The sequence below is a fragment of the Mirounga angustirostris genome, unplaced genomic scaffold, assembly GCF_029215605.1.
Source record: "Mirounga angustirostris isolate CCGP_5_RB_7025 unplaced genomic scaffold, mMirAng1.0.hap1 SCAF_14, whole genome shotgun sequence".
Classification (NCBI taxonomy): Eukaryota; Metazoa; Chordata; class Mammalia; order Carnivora; family Phocidae; genus Mirounga; species Mirounga angustirostris.
In genome coordinates, this window is record NW_026991722.1 from 9871237 (window position 1) to 9886257 (window position 15021).

Sequence of the window (15021 nt, forward strand, 5' to 3'; positions counted from 1 at the left end):
AATGTCCACTCTGCTTATCCACATGTGAGCATTCCAAAGGCTGTGGGCATGCTTCACTTCACTTTCTCTTTTATAAATAATTATCTTCACTTCTTCAGATGCTCATTTCCAGTTCTAATCTCTATAATCTTTGCCATCAAAACTGTAGCTTGCACCTCATTCTCAAAGTAAACTGAACACAGCTTCCAACGAATTAGTAATAAAAGTGAAAATAAACAAAAGCAACAATAATTTAATGTTCACTGGTTGTCCTTTAGGACAGCAATCACCACTGTTTAAAACTGAATCCGCCTGCTTATGGACACTATTGCCATTACTCTGTGTGATTACCAGTGAGGCATGGTGTCCCCAGGGCTCAGCTGAGAAACACGAATCATAGTAAATACGTATTAACTCACATTAAGAACATGACTACACATTAAGTGAAAATGATCTTTGGAGAAATTTTTTATGAAGGGCTGCATCCAATAGAGTTTATTTCCTGTAGTTTGGAAATCTCTCCCGTCTGTCTGTTGTGTCTAGCCTGGAGCTGTTACTTAGCATTAAAGTAGTACTGTCTTCATTAAAGTATGATATTGAAATTGAAAGAAATTGGCTTAGGGTATTACCCTGGGCATCGTCTCCCTCCATTTCAACCATGTTATCTCCAGTATGTTACATGGGGTTTCCGCACAATTGTCTCACAGTGGATTTTCATTATTCTCTTAACATTTTTTCTCATAGCTCTGGAAAACTATCTTTTAATCAGACCTGATAAATGCAGCAAAGCTTAGGAGTTACACTTACCCAACACCTGCATCTGGCCAGTTGAGCCTCTTCATGCATGTGTGACTGCAGTTGTCTATGAATCTGACATGTTACAGTGCCATGCTTCAGTGGTGCGCATGCCTCTTTCCATGTTTCCCATGCTTCTCCAGCATTCACAACATCCTAGGACCTAGTGGCAGCAGTATCCTCCAATGAGTCAACACACATTTTTATTATCACCTTATTCTTGAAATCATATGTATCAGGGGAAAAGAGAGTCACTCTTACAAAGATATTGTAGTTCTTCTTTGTGAGAACCTTAGAACTTTATAAGTTTAGAAAGTTCCTTTCAGAGACAATCTCGGGCAGAATCATGTAATGGCAATCATCCAAAATCCTGATGCTCCCGTATGCCTCTCAATCATGTTTCACATAGTCATTGTACTCTCCATGGCTTCCCAAGAACCCCTACAGAAGGCTTATGCCTGACACATAGTTAATGCTTTAAATTCCAAACACCCTCTTTAAAATTTGTTTCTCTCATGTTTGGTTTTCTCATGACTCTGTTTTTTCCTGAAAATTGTAGTTTTGTTCAAAGCTAATATATTGCTTGAAAATAATGTTTGAAATAATTATTTTACTAAGTTCAAATCATCTTAATTTAAATGATTAAAAATTAATGTTGAAGGTGTAGATCTCATAGGGAAATAGTGGGGTTGCCCTGGATGCCAGGGTCTTGCAACATTCTTCATGCCATTCTCTATGGCTGTTCAATATCTACTTTAAATACCCATGTTCAGTGTTAGTGTTGTTATCCCAAATGATTATTGATCACCATAGTTTAATATTCCAGAATTACTACTCCCTACATATAGAACCATACACTCACAGGTCCTCTTATTTTAAGAGGTACTCACTTACTTCAAGAGTGTATTGTGTGTGTGTGTGTGTATTAATTTAAATATCTCTTCTTTATGCCTTTCTGCTTGCACAGGAGAATTTGAGAATTAAAGAGTCTGCTGCCAAGTTATATCCATCCATGTGAGGAGCAGTGGTCAGATTTTATAATGATGTTCTTTGCCTCTAATTGCTAGTTGTTCTGTACACTTATCACCCTGTGCCTGAGGACATTTTTCATGAACTCCTTTGGTGTACTCTTTTCTTAGCTTTATTTATTTATTTATTTATTTATTTATTTATTTATTTATTTATTTATTAAAGATTTTATTTATTTATTTGAGAGAGAGGATGAGAGGAGAAAGAGAGCACATGAGAAGGGGGAGGGTCAGAGGGAGAAGCAGACTCCCTGCTCAGCAGGGAGCCCGATGCAGGACTCGATCCCGGGACTCCAGGATCATGACCTGAGCCGAAGGCAGTCGCTTAACCAACTGAGCCACCCAGGCGCCCTCTTTTCTTAGCTTTAGCTTCAGTTCATGGCCTCTTATTTTTCAGTCCATTACCTCCTCAAATAATTTGTGGCTTACCACTTTATATCCCCTTCAAAATTTTATTCAACTCAAATAACATTTTTGTTATTTTATATTGGCTTGTTTTAAGGTTCTCTTATTTTCTTTGCGTAGTTCTCGTCTATAGATAAGGAATTAATTTGCATTTTTATTCACTTTCATGACTTATATGTTTAAGAGCCTGTATAACACCATGATTTGGTACTGGGTCTCTGTCTGAGATGCATTCATATGGAGGTGAACAAGAATTAAATACCGCCAATGAAATAAGCTAAGAGATTTCCAGTGTAAATAAGCTATGAACATTCTATCATATTTTTGTTTTGTTTTGTTTTGATTTAGAAGGTTGGAAACTAGAATTGTGGTAAATACACACAACCTCTAGGAATGCAGTTAGATGGTAAAAAATAATTTTCCATCAGAATATGAAAGGTTTCAATGGCCTCATGCTTCCAGTGATATTATTAATTAGTACCAAATGATCTATTCTACAATTATTTGTGATGCCTATATTTTAATTTAAGAGCCTTTAAGCTTTACTCTTCAGCCCAAATTTGTTGCAATTTTAAAATAATGTGTTTTCTTATGGGTCTTTTTTCAATCCTTAGAGAGGTTGTAGGCTTGACCAGTTCATTGGAGGATCCCAAATATCAATCATCAGTAGGTCTTTTATCTCAGATTGGTGATTTTCCATAGAGAGAATACTCGAACTTTCTGCCAGGGTTTTTGGAGCTAAAGGAGGCTTTGGGAGTAGAGAGGCTCATTATTCAATGTGTTGACTTTAACTTTACATCCTAGATATCTCTTTTTATTATTTCATTTCTACCTGGTCCTTTGTTGTGAGTTTTGAGTTTCATGGCTTTCACAAAATAATCCAGCAATTTTTCAGTAGGGTTTAAATAGCTATGGTTGCATGACTTAGTGTTTACTGTGTGTGTACATGGAGCGGGGAAGAGATTCTAGTGATTTTATATATATTTTTATTTTTTTCTTATAAAGTCTTTCAACCAATCCTTTGATTTTTAGTCCCATCATATTCCACAGGTCAGAACTTTCGATTTTGTCTTACTTCTAAATATGTGACTGGATGCAAGTAAAATCCATATTATACATTATAATCAGTATTGGAATTTTGAAACATTGAGAATAAGCAATTTAAACATGAGAATTTGGAGGAACTCAAAAGCCATCTCTTTTCTTTAGTAGATGGTAGTAAGATATAGTCTAGTAGAAGACATAACATGTAAGCTACCAATAAATAAAAATGGGATAATCCATGAGGGAAAAAGTATTGATAACAGGAAACTTAGAAGATAATCACAAGGAATAATCTTCAGGTGGCTGAGAAAAGTTGTATCAGTATTGAGAAGAAAAGTGTGCTATAACTACCATCTTGACCTATGCAAAGAATCCTCCTAGTAATAGAAAATCACTCTTTATTGTCAAGAATTGTTTCCTCTTCCCATTTCTTTGTGTCATCTTCAATTTCTTTCATCAGTGTTTTACAGTTTTCAGAGTACGGGTCTTTCACCTCTTTGGTTGGGATGATTTCACTCATATGTGGAATTTAAGAAACAAAATAAATGAGCAAAGGAAAAAAGAGAGAGAGAGAGAAAGGTAAACCAAGAAACAGACTTTTAACTATAGAGAACAAAATAATGGTTATCAGAGGGGAGTTGGGGGGGGGCGTTAAATAGGTGATGGGGATTACGGAGGGCACTTGTGATGATGTCAGGAAGTATTGAATCACTGTATTGTATACCTGAAACTTTAAAACAAAAAAAAAAAAAAGAAAAAGAATTGAGTTTTCTCATTGTAAATGTCAGTTGCAGAAAAAAAGTACATAACACAAAACAAAACAAACAAAATACAAATAAATAGTTTCTGTCCTGAACTGAATACTGAACAGACACTGAACACTGAAAAAAAAATTGCAAGACTTATGAAAAAGTTTTACTGAAGATCTGTCTTTCAAATCTCTTTTCAGATATTTCTGCTCTCAGGTTACCCTCATGTTAATTTACAATTTAAACCCATTTGGTCACACCATACACATTATTCACTTTAAACATTGATATGCAATGTTCTGTCTTTCAATTGGAATGAGTGTTCGTTACATTGTATATAGATTTGATTCACATACAGGAAATATATTAGATAGCAAATCGAATTTAGAAATAGAATTCCTAACACCAAACCTTTTATTTGTGTCAGTTATATTGAATGTAAAGACAAGGAATTCTCTGCGCCTCTTTTCTCATCTGATGATTGCTTTTTGTTCTGTGGTTTATTTCACATTCAGCAGTATATTTCACCTTCAGCTCCTCCTAAAACCATGCCGTGTAAGTTTTGAGAAGTATGTTTTCTTCAGTTTCACATAGCTATTAGTAAGCTTTCAGTAACAAATTCTTATTCATGAGAATGAAAGGAAAATAAAAATACATTGCAAATCATCTTCAGAAGACTCAACATCCCCTTTCCAACTTTCATTTTCTGCTCCAAGTACTTCCAAATATCCCCATCTCGTGAATTCTCAGTCTCAAAATTTATTGTCTGCTTCCACTAAGTGGTGTCATATAAATTACATGAAACTGCCGGTACTGCAAGATGGAGGAAACATTTCATCCCTCAGGAGAATAAAACCCTGACCACACTTTCATAAACACGGTGAAAGGTTTACTCTTGGACCAACTTGTTTCTAGTGACTTCTGTGCCAGGGGGATCGCAAGTACCACTCCAGTTTTCAGGTATAAAATATTTTCGCACTCTGTAGATGCTCTGAACCACTCGGGTCATCGGCTGCATATTCTTCTATAGCAGTTCTGAAGCTCTCCAATTACATGGAAAACAAGAACCTTATTACGACCTAAATGAGTCAGGGTGGAATATTTCATCATTTTCCAAACCAAGGGATCTCACCAGCTTCCAGACTGCTCCTATGAGTCATTCTTTGAATAGACACACAGAGGTGTGCGGCATAAGAGAGTAGCCCTAAGAGTCCAGTCAGGTCTCAACATCCAGAACTGGCAATGGGCTTTCTGTTCTGAAATACAGTTTGTGACGTTAAAAAAATATCCTAAGTAAATTGGTGAACAATAAAAATAAAGTAAGCAAGTAAGCAATAGAGTAAGCTTATGTATAATCCAAGGGTAGCAATGAATAAGGGCAGCAATAGCAAAATGGGATAAATTATTATGAAATCCACAAAAGTCCTCTTCAACACATTTTAATGTAAGAAACATAAGTCAAGTATTATTTCTAAAGCATCATTCCTGTATTTATGACAGCCAAATCGAACTAAATATGTAAGAAAAGGCAATTCCCATACTATATGCTAGTTGATATTGGGCATGAAAAAGAGGTCTTAGAGAACAAAGGTGAATTCAGAAAAAAAAAATGTGTTAACAGTGTTAGACTCTTTAGATTGTCTTTGACCACAAACTCACTACAGGGAAAAAATCATACAGATTTTTTATTCGAGTCCACAGTAGGTGAATTTGTATTGACTATAGCCTGAGAAACAAAAATTGCTGATTAGATCGAATTGGTGTAAGGAAATGAAAATACAGTTGGATCAAATTCATTTTTCCCTGTAACATACTACACAGACTTTATTTCACTTAAAAAATACACACGTTACAGATAGCTCAGAGAATGTTTGAGTTCTATCTTTACTAATTTAGGAACCCTATTTGGTAAATAAGAGGACCATCTGGAAGATCAGGCTAAATCAATAAAGATAGACCTTCCTGCATAAACTCTACTTGAAGTTTAAAGATCATTTGCAGCCTTGGAAGGATAGTAAACTGTTCAGAAGGAAAAATGCAGTTTGGCCTAAGTGGTTTGTTTAATTAAGAGAAAAGCTTGATTAGGTTTCTCTAAAGTATAATTAAAATAGATAGAAGTAAATGAGACATAGTGAATAATATCTCACAGGCAGTGGGATTTTCAAATAGAAGTTATTAAGTATGCTCTCAATAACAAAATAACCTTCCAGAAACTCATCTCATTTTTAAGTATTATTAAAAGTGTATCCAGATAGATTTTAAATACCTATTATATGGCATAAATATTGATTTTTAAAAAATCTTAATTTCTGTTAGCATTTTCAATGATCTAATGAGGTAGCATTCATTAAAGCATGCGTGACTTTGCAATTCAAATAACTGTAACTTTCACTAGCTTTTGGTTAAACTAAGTCCATTTAGAAAAGAATGTGTTACACTACCCTCCTACATAAGTCTTAGAAGAATCAGTACAAGATGTAAATAACAACATCCAAAAAGATTTTGTCAGTACAATTACCTGGAGTTCAGAATCCCTCCTAACTAAAATTAATATTGTATCTATATAAAACCTATGCTGTATCATATATTTCTAAGACTTTTGATTAGTAAGAGTATATAAAATAGAGTATGAGTTAATTCTTTGTTGTGTTACCTAGTAAGATAGTAAGTCTAACTCAAAACTGTAGTGTGCAAAATTCAGTATATAAAGGAAAAAAATCCGTTTGAATTAAATGATTTCCTGAGCTTTCTCCTACACATCCTCTTCCTAAATTAACTCTGACCTGAAATTCAAAATGCAATTAATTAAATGTCATATATATTTAAATTCACAAGTCACAAAGTTTAACGTGGTATCTTATATCTAAAACTTTCAAACATTGAAATTTCTTTTAAAATATTGTAATGGTTCCCCAAATATAATGAATTTGATTTTCCTATATTTAACCTCAGAAAAATCTCTTAGTGTATGTTCACATGTAGTATGTGTATAGATAAATAGATAGATGTCTTTTTAATAGAGTGATAAATAGAAAATAATTTGAAATCAAAGACTTGCTCATATTTGAAAATTCAAATTAGAAAAAATAATAATTGTAGCATTGATCGATAAAGAGAGCAGCTATTCTATGTTATTCAACAAAGCAATATAGGAGTATTCTTTTAACAAAATATAGAAGGATATGTATAATGTCCACCAGAAGACTAATATCAATACACTAAATGATAAAAAAGTATGGTATATTTCAGTTGAATTCACAAAAGAAAATAATACTAAATCAACTTGTAATTTTTGATTTATGACTATACACACTTTAACTGAACACTGAAATCAACTTGTAATTTTTGATTAATCTTATTTAAACATTAGTTATTCTTTAAAAAATTCTTTAAAAATATTATTTTTATAAAATCTCTTTTTTAAGTTTTAATATTCCATACATTCCTTAGCTTATTAATACATGTGGCCTTTTTATTCCTGATTTTAGTTTTAGGCTTTCATATGATTTTAAAAACGTTAATTAAAAGCTAAGTAAATATCTATAAAAATTATCGTTTTTTTTAAAACTGCACTTTCAGAAAATCAAATTACTTATGTTGGAAGATATAGATTGAGCAAGCTGCTACCTAATATGAAAGAATATCATGTCACTGATGCTGAATATTTTACATTAACCAGGAATTGTAATAACTCCTCCTTTAGTCATGACATATCAGAATAATTATATAAGGTGATATAATGCTCCACTTCTCTTTTATATCTATTTGAAATATTACCTGTGCATGTGGCTAAAAGAAAAATAACATGTAATGAAATTATATGATAGATGTAGAATTTTGACAAATACTTGACAAGATTACACTCCAGAATATTTTTGTGTATATTCATCCATCTATCTACCTATCTTCTTCCTCCTCCTCCTCATCTATCATTCCATCCAGGTAAGTGTGTGTGTGTGTGTGTGTGTGTGTGTGTGTGTTTTAAGATTTTATTTATTTATTTGAGAGAGAGAGAGAAAGAGAGCAAGGGGAAGAGCAGAGGGAGAGGACAAGCAAACTCTGTGCTGAGCGCAGAACCCGATGAGGGGCTTGATCCCACAACCCTGAGATCATGACCTATGCCAAAACCAAGAGTCAGACGCTTAATTGACTGAACCACCCAGGCACCCCTGTGTGTGTGTTTGTGTGTGTTTGTGCATGCAAAATATGACAATGTGTTTATCAAGAATTGCATTGGAAGCAAAGCAGAACATACTTATTTCCCTTAGATAACTTTTATACCTTATGACCTGACTCACAGCCTACTCACTACACTTTTGAGCAGAATTTTTGAAAGAAAAATAATTCATAAAAACATAAATTTGGGCTTTGTACCTGTACAGTGAATATTTGAGTTCATAATTAAGAAACAGAAATTAAGAGTTATTAGAGGGACTGGAATCAGAACCAACTATATAATGAAGAATTCCTTTAAGTAAAGTGCTATAAATCACATCAAAATAAAGATAAACCATTTAATATAGTGATGGTTTTGTTTAGTACAAATAGAGTACCTTGTACTACATTAGTGTAAGCAGTTCCTGGATTTTATTATATCAAAAGATGGAAATGAATGAAGTGGCACATTATAAAGCAGTTTAAACAGCTTCATGAATAGCAAGTTACATATTGGGTAAATTATAGAAAGTAGGGTGTTTTAAGTGTGTATAGTCATTATGTTTGAAGTTGATACTAACACACATTAGCATCACTAATCTTAATATTTCAAATTCTATTTTTTATGAATTGTCTCAGCTATATGTTTCATACAAAAATTAAAATTAGGACATGAAAAGTTACATTTGTTTACATGCTAACTGCTAAATAATAAATCATTTCCAAGGACCAGTAGAAAAAATGAAAAATAAATAGGTTAAGTTTACCAAATAGATAAAATGATCTTCTATCTTCTTTTAATATTCTATTATTTACTATTATCTCTAGATAGAAATGCAAAAATGATCATAGTTTAGCAATATATTTGTGTAATGCTTAATATGATGGATTACTATGTGCAAAGCAGTTACCTTAACATATGTATTATTTTTGGATTAATACACTTTCTTTGATAAACCATAATGGAAAAATAACTTGGTAGATATGCAGGTATAGGTTTGTTTAATTTTCTCGTGTTGCCCTTATCTGTGTATCTTTTAAATCTTTACAATTTTAGGTTTTGAGACTTTTTATTATTTTATAGTTATATTATGCTCTGGGATACTAATTTTGGAACTGCTGCAAGAAAGTAAATTAAAATAATGTAACTACATTCAAGAAACTTAATGAGTACTTCTAGATCACATTAATTACATCTAAATCTTATAAAATATTGATTTATCATTGTAATATTTTAGAATCATCATTTTAGCTTGTACCATCAAGTAAATAACTGCTGAATAGTCTTATAATTGGTTAATTTGATACTAATTTTACAAAAAAATCATAGAAGAGTCATCTAAGTCCCAGGGGGCAAGAATTATGTGACCATCGTTTATCTACACAGAGTGGGAAAGTACTGGCCCATGCTTTATTCTAAGTCTTTATTGCATTTGATTTTCTTAATTCTAGTAACTGAACCTCAACACATATTTTCTGGCATAGGTTTTAATTGGTTTCCAAAAACACAGACTATTTTTAGTACATGAAATATTTTTGATGTATGGAATATTAAATTTTGCTCCCTATATAGGTTATTGAAAGAGATATGCATTATAATTTTGAATTTTGAATTATTATTTCCTCGTATTGGTTCTTAGGGACAAAACTCACTATTTTAATGATTGCTTCAATAACCAAATCTGTTGTCGAATATTTTGGAACACCAGCATACAAACATTAAAAAAAAACCAAAAATATTTTTATAAAACTTGTGTTTTAATGGTCAGTTCCTTGGTAATCACATAATCTCTGAAATAATGTAGGATTTTAACCACACACAAAAAGTTGATCTACATTTACTAAAAGGAGAATGCAGTCATTTTGCCTAACATTTTCCTAACAACAAAAATAAAAGAAAACCCAGAGGAGGTGTAGTTACCACAACTTCTGGGGAAAGTGCTGAAATGATGTGCTGACAGGTAATTAGCTAGGAAAGCCCATTAGAACAAGCATGGTACGTGGCTGGAGTGATATCACAGCCCGACTCACCGGATGCAGAGCTGCTGAATTATATTGGAAATGTTCTAGCCAGATCCCACCATATGGGTGCTGGGCTGATTCTTTAGAGGTAACTTAATACTTCAGACTGTGGAAATCTAAAAGTTACAGAGGCCACGATGCATTTGGGTTCTTTCAGTCTAGGAATTTTTATTAACAGGAAAGTAAAGTATTATTTAATCAAGTCTAGGGTGTATTGTGAGGAGAATATACAAAAATGATTCCTTCTACAATTTTGATAACTATTTGTAAAAGGAGAGTGGGGCTTTCAGTAAAAGTGTAAATATAAAAGTGTATATACAAATGTAAATACAAAAAGTGTAAATACAAAATAAAAGTGTAAATACAAAATGGGTAGAAAATTCTAACACACTTCTAATAGTTCTGTGTGTTTAAAGATGAAAACATATTCTTTCAATGTTTTAGACTAAATTGTTATGACTAGTAATAAATAAATGGATGAAAAATTCAAGAAATATGAAATTACTGTGATTGACATGAAAATTATAGTAATCAGCATACCAGTCTTTTATACTCACCAAAAAAGAAAAGGTTATTCAAGAAAAACCACATTTCATCCTGTCCTTGTAAAATTCTTTAATATTCCTTGAAACTAACTTCGGGCACACAATGAGCAAATATATTTACAACAAAAGTGCATTTTGAAGTGCCTTACTAAACCTTTGCTTTGAAGAGGGGTGGGTTTTTTTTTTCTAAAATCTTTCATAAAAATAAAAGTCGTATCAAACTGTCCTTATTTTTAAGTTCTACTATATAGAGTGGACAATCAATAGTTGTCACTTATGAATTCACTTCTTTATTTTGGCCTTGTTACTATTTTATAATCTAAATATGATTTTATTAAATGAAAAAAGAAAATTGAGTATTTAAAACAGAAAATGTTACATATTATCATAATAGAAAGTAAAAGCAAGATATATTATTTTCAGAGGTAAGGAATTTTAGAAATATTATCTTGTGTTATTTTTCTATGAAAATCTTATAAACAAATCATCCACTTCTAATGTCAGAAGCAAATTTGCTGTGTTTCCTTCCAGTATTTTTCTATACTCTTCATTTTTTGTGTTAATTCTACATTACACATATATTTACTTTATTTCATAGGCATTTTCCTCCAACACTAACATTGCCCATAAGCATTATAATGCCTACATAATATTTCTCATGGTGCATATGATCTGGTCTGCAGCCCCATCAATTGCTGTGGTTGTGTTGGCAGAATATTTGATCAAATGTCTTTAATCTATTCTCTTAGAGAGAATTCAATTCATTTTCTTTTCAAAGTTCCTGTCATATATAAAGTCATAATCAACGCATTTAGATCATTTGTCCCATCCTTTCATAGATGTAGTGTGCAAATGGAATTCCTGGTGGCCACTTTTAAAGTTCATGGTATATACTGCCAAGTTTCTTTCCACAAGGTGGCAATCTATAATATTCTCTTTAGAATGTAAATACTGTCAGTACCATCCTGTCTTGATGCTTACAGCTTTGTAATATAGCTTGAAGTCCAGCATTGTGATACCACCAACTTTGGTTTTCTTTCTCAACATTCCTCTGGCTATTCGGTATCTTTTCTGGTTCCATACAAATTTTGGATTATTTGTTCCAGCTCTATGAAAAATGTTGATGGTATTTTGATAGGGATTGCATTGAATGTGCAGATTGCTCTGGGTAGCAGAGAACAAACTCAGCTCTGGAAAGAGCTGAGATGTCCATCAACCGATGAATGGATAACAAAGATGTAGTATATGTACACAATGGAATATTATTCAGCCCTCAGAAAGGATGAATACTTACCATTTACATCGACGTGGATGGAACTGGAGGGTATTATGCTGAGCGAAGTAAGTCAGAGAAAGACAATTATCATATGGTTTCACTCATATTTGGAATATAAGAAACAGCGCAGAGGATTATAGGGGAAGGGAGGGAAAACTGAATGGGAAGAAATCAGAGAGGGAGAAAAACCATGTGAGACTCAACTCTAGGGAACAAACTGAGGGTTGCTGGAGGGGAGGTGGGCGGGAGGCTGGGGTAACTAGGTGATGTGATGAGCACTGGGTGTTATATGCAACTGATGAATTATCGAACACTACATCTGAAACTAATGATGTACTATATGTTGGCTAATTGAATTTAAAAAAAGAATAAAAATGAATGTAAATACCTAAGGGCAGGAATTTGAGTGTGATCCTCAGATCTACTATATAGAAGGAACTCAATAAATATATATGAAATTTATGAAAGAAGGAATGGAGTAATCCAATTTGAAATGCCAATATTATAGCATCCTTGACATTACTAAATATAAAACACATATCCTCTATTATCATAGATGAAAACAAACATACTATGTCTTTTAATTTTATTTCATATATATATAGCTGTGGGCATCGGGGTTTGTTTGATGAGTGGTGTGAGCTTGACTCCTTGCAGACAGTGTGGGTTGCGGGGCCTCCAGCATGTGGGACTCCCAAGGGTTTCTCATCCCAGGACCACCCTGTATCCCAGTGGAACTCCTGAGACCTCACAAGATAGGGCTTCCTCTGGAAAAGTGGTCAGCAATGCCTGGTGCCTGATTCAGCCATTCACAGAGCTGTTCCTGATTCTGAGAGTTTCCCAGCTCCTCCTCCACCATCTCCCTCTCCACCATCAGGATCTGAACTCATTCCCCACATAGCCTAAGCCACTGGTGGCACCCTATTTACCTTCTTGGGAAACCCCACACAACATTCACCCTGGCGCTGGCCCACAGGCATCTCCCATGGTGTTCAAAAGAGAACATTTCCTCATGAGGGTGGCTTAGGTGGAGGGGCCAGCTCCCTCTTGTCAGGGTGCTGGCAGGTGAGCTGAGTCAGAAAGAGAGAGCCATGCCCTTGGGCTGTTCTGCAGGGAAAAGCTTCCAGGCCAGGGAACATGATCTCTCGGGGAAAGTTCTAGATGCCTCACAGCTGCTAGAAGGAAAACTGGCCCCTGAGGATGTGTAAAGGAATGCAACACTCAAATTACTGCAGCCTTGGACCATGGCAAATGTCAGATTGGGGCCCCAGGACTCTGTGCCACAAGCCCATGTCCACAGTCTAGGGGCTTCTGGAAGGCTACAGATTTAAAGCTGGTGGGTGTGCAGTTCACTCCATTCTGGCTTCAGCCGGTACACCCCTGCATAGCCTGTGGCCCAGAGCCCCTTCCCTGGCACCTGGCTAGGCCCTGGGACAAGATGTCAACACACTGTGACTCTGAGTGTGGGTTCAGGGGCCTCCAGAGCATAATCATAAATCATAATTTTTGACAATGTAAATTTTGATATATAAATTAGGAAGCACAGCCTTGAAATGCATTGAAGGATAAGTATTGAATATAGAACATAAAAATCTGAAAGTGAAAGATCTAGTAGGAAAGAAAGCAGTTTAGTGTGACACCTTCATGGCTTAGGGGCTCTCTGTGAACACAGTGTTCTAACAATAGATGACAACAATGATGAAGATTTGGTGAATATTGAAGAAACACCTCACTAATGAGAATACAATTGATTGCAGAAAAGGAAAACTATTAATGTTGAGCATAGGCTAAACATATTCTAATATTTTGTTTTTTGCTGCTTATATTTGATAACAATACACTTAGAGATATTTAGGGGGAAAAAGTATTGCTGACATTCAGTGAAAAAAAATGCCCCGTTATATTGCATGTCTAATGTATCCTAGCTTCATCTTTTCCATGGACATCCATCCTACGTAACAATTTAAAAATGATATTAAATAATGTTAAAATAACTATGGAGTTATAGAAGAATAGATACCATAAACATCCATTCATTTACTTATTCAGGAATGCATTTTTTGGTCACTAAGCTCCATCTATGAATCAAGGTTCTGAATCACTTGCTGAGATTACACCATTATGAACAATAAACCAGGAGAAAGTATAGATTTTTTTAAGATACCCACAAATTTAGGTAATTAGGAAAAGAAGAAAAAATGTTAATGAATATTGCGAAGGGAAATTTCAGAAGGCAATAGACACTTACCGGAAGGACCTAAGGCAGATCAAAATGAGGGCAGGTCCCATTGAGGGAAATTTATGATGAGACATGAAATTGAGTAGAATTGAGACAAAGAATGTAAAAAAAAAAAAAAGATTCTCAAGGAGAAGAAATAACATATTTAAAAATTTGGATGAGGATGAGAAAGTTTGGTTTATTTAACAAACAAAAGGGAATTCAAAGTAGCTGATAAAATAATTGTAAGATAAGGTTACTTTCTATACAACAAAGGAAGGAAGAGAATAAAAATAATTCTGTAGATTTGATGGTGAAATGAGAGGATTTTTGTCTTCTGAAATTATTTGTAAAAATACACAATATATATAATGTAAATGTACATAGTATAGAAATATATAGAAATAATACACACATATAATAAAATTAAAATATGTAATATAAATATCTTTCAAAGTTGGAACCTTGCCTTCATGTTAATTATTTAAATTGCTCGATGTATCTGAAGAATACAGAGAGCTCATTTAATCTGTATATATCAGCCAAAAATATTACTTTTTCAGCTGTTTCAGGAGAATCTGGTGTAGATATCAGGGGAGACTCAGCTTCTCTTTGACACATCCCAAATTAATTATTAGTTTTTAATTATATTTTTAAGGGAATAAAAGAAAGGTTCAGAATTTCAAGTTGCACGTATCAGCCTGAGGGAATTTTCAATGGAGTCCATGTTTTTCTACCCTTGATAACATAAGTAATAATTAGATAATATTAGGTACAAAAACAATTAAGTAAAATGACCATCCTG

General features: G+C 33.7%; 1 long non-coding RNA gene across 1 annotated transcript in view; it reads right to left on the minus strand.

Moving 5' to 3' along the window:
• Positions 1–486: 486 nt before the first annotated feature.
• LOC135362592 (uncharacterized) overlaps positions 487–15021 on the minus strand; it is a 454250-nt gene continuing 439715 nt past the window's right edge. Inside the window, exon 4 of the long non-coding RNA XR_010407473.1 lies at positions 487–937. This is a non-coding gene — a long non-coding RNA (uncharacterized LOC135362592). The remainder of the gene's footprint in view (positions 938–15021) is intronic.